Source organism: Danio rerio, chromosome 13 (assembly GCF_052040795.2).
Source record: "Danio rerio strain M-AB ecotype USA chromosome 13, GRCz13ab, whole genome shotgun sequence".
NCBI lineage: Eukaryota > Metazoa > Chordata > Actinopteri > Cypriniformes > Danionidae > Danio > Danio rerio.
In genome coordinates, this window is record NC_141033.1 from 55262501 (window position 1) to 55265000 (window position 2500).

Consider the following 2500-nt stretch of genomic DNA (forward strand, 5'->3'; position numbering starts at 1 on the left):
AATGCAATCTTAGAATCGAGAAGCAGCACAACTCACGAAACGAATTGTGCTCACCGAAGGAGAGGATGATTCACATCACAGCTGATGTGATGCGCACGACTGTTTAAAACACCTGCGCGCTCCAGTTTCCTTGCGTGAAGCAACCATGCCTATAAACGCAAGTCGTGTTATCGGCCCTGTTTCAAATAGACTAGGCAAACAGTGATGCTCGTGCACCCGCAGTCCTGCTGCTTTCAGGAGCTCCAGATTAGTCTTTTGTAAACAGCGCTGGTTGCTTTCGCTTAAACCGATCTTTGAACAGATTATTAACTGGCCTAGAGTTAACCTTGTGTGTCATTATCACACTTTTTTATTGTATTTTCTATAATAACATTGCTTTAATGCCAGAATTACTATTACTATTTATGTGTAGTTAACTGCTGATCTGGGACCTTTAGCCAGGACAGATTACTGTGCACAGTTTTAGATACATGACAATATTTACTTTTTTAAACGTCATTTGTTGTTGTTGTTGTTTGTTTTTTAATGTTTTGTTAAATAAGAAATATAGTATACAGCTGTATTGTGCTTATTTTGGCAAATTCAAAATTTGTGGACAAGAAATAACTATTTATTTATGTTTGTTGTGGTCAGAGAAACATTTGGTAAAACCTTAACCCTAACCCTATTCCTGTACAATAAAACCTAATTTTAATAGAACACTATGAATCCATGACCCGTTAGCTCATGCACATTGAGCAAACTTATACACGACACACGAAAAGTGCAATGAATGAGGACGAATGTGGACATGACACAAAATCTAAATCAAGTCATTTTAGCATGTCAAAGTCAAATTTATTGACAGAAATTATATTTTCCCAACAACAAAACTGTGGCTAGTGAAAATAGTGAGTGGCCAGTAATGCTGGAAAACTGCAAGCCACAGTGTCTGCTGATCACAAAGATAATGTCAAGCCCTGAATATATAATATACATACACACAACAGTTCTCAACGGATGAATCTGATTGGCTGATAGCCGTGTGATATTCTGCGAATAACAGCACTCGTCCCGCCTCTTCACCCTTGTGTATTACTCCGCCCACATACAGCAGCAAGCTGAGGACACTCTACAGTGTGACTAATAATGCAGCTGTCGGACAACATCATGTACATTTGAGGCTTCTCAGGTGTGAATGTAGTTGTTTACATTGCAGCTATGCAGTTTATTTATAAGACTTCTGCCTATTTTAAATATTTATCATTTCACAGTGTTGGATTCAGTCCCTTGCTTTGGCAGGATTTGTGTGTGTGTGCTGTGTTTTTTGTAATTGCATGTGTTGATAACACTTTATTATGATGGTCATTAGAGTATTAGTAGACTGTCTGCTTAATATCTGCTGATTCTGCTCCTTCAACAGTCATTTCACTGACTAGAAGACACTTTACAGGTACATGTCAACTTACACTAATCCCAACCCTAACAGTCTACTGATAATCTAAGGAGAATTAGTTGGAGTGTAGATGCAGTGTCATTTAATTCAACATACGGACCCTCAAAATAAAGTGTGACTGTTATCTGAAACTGCAGTGCATTAAGCTCTCCGGGCCACTGTACATTTGAATAAAATCACACACACACACACACACTCACACACACACACACACGCTCACACACACACACACTCACTGTGGTCAGGTGTGTGTGGCGGGCGGCTCCTCCAGGATGTAAGCTTCAGGAGTGTCCAGCAGGGGGCTCTGGTCCAGAGTCTGCAGAAGAAGAGCCACTTCAGACTCCAGCAGATCCACAGCCTGATCCACACGCTGCAGGAACACACACACGCAAAGACAGAGACACACACAGACACACAAACACACACAGACAAAAATGATAACAATGATTAGGAGCCACTTCAGTCAGTTTATCAAGAGTAATGAACAGTCAGAGTACATCAACATTCCTGGTTTAGTTTGAACTACTGCACATGACACTGTGTGTGTGTGTGTGTGTGTGTGTGTGTGTGTGTGTGTGTGTGTGTGTGTGTGTGTGTGTGTGTGTGTGTGTGTTGAATATAAAGAAGACAGATACATCACCTTCTCCACACTGTCCATTCGCGCTTCAAGAGCCTTCTGCTGCAGACAATCTAAAATACACACACACACACACGAACACCACATACACACACAGACACAAACGTGAACACAAACATAAAACATACACTTCAACCATCAGCTGCTCATATGACATATTTTATGTAAACAAAATATAAATATGAACGTGTGTGTTTTAGGTCATTTGCATATTTTGCCATACATCAGGATTGTCTCTGAGTGTTTTGAGGAACTGAACATAAACTCAGTCGCTGATTCAAAGAGTCACCGATTCACTGATTTATAGAGTCACCGATTCACTGATTTACTGAGACACTGGTTAACTGATTAACTGAGTCACCAAGTCACTGATTCAAAGAGTCACCGATTCACTGATTCATTGGGTCACCAAGTCACTGATTCAAAGA

General features: G+C 40.3%; 1 long non-coding RNA gene across 1 annotated transcript in view; it reads right to left on the minus strand.

The window, feature by feature from the left end:
- LOC147834341 (uncharacterized) overlaps nt 1-2500 on the minus strand; it is a 6942-nt gene that overhangs the window by 1455 nt on the left and 2987 nt on the right. Inside the window, exons 3-4 of the long non-coding RNA XR_015506558.1 lie at nt 2076-2125; nt 1672-1805 (exon numbers count right to left, since the gene is read on the minus strand). This is a non-coding gene — a long non-coding RNA (uncharacterized LOC147834341). The remainder of the gene's footprint in view (nt 1-1671; nt 1806-2075; nt 2126-2500) is intronic.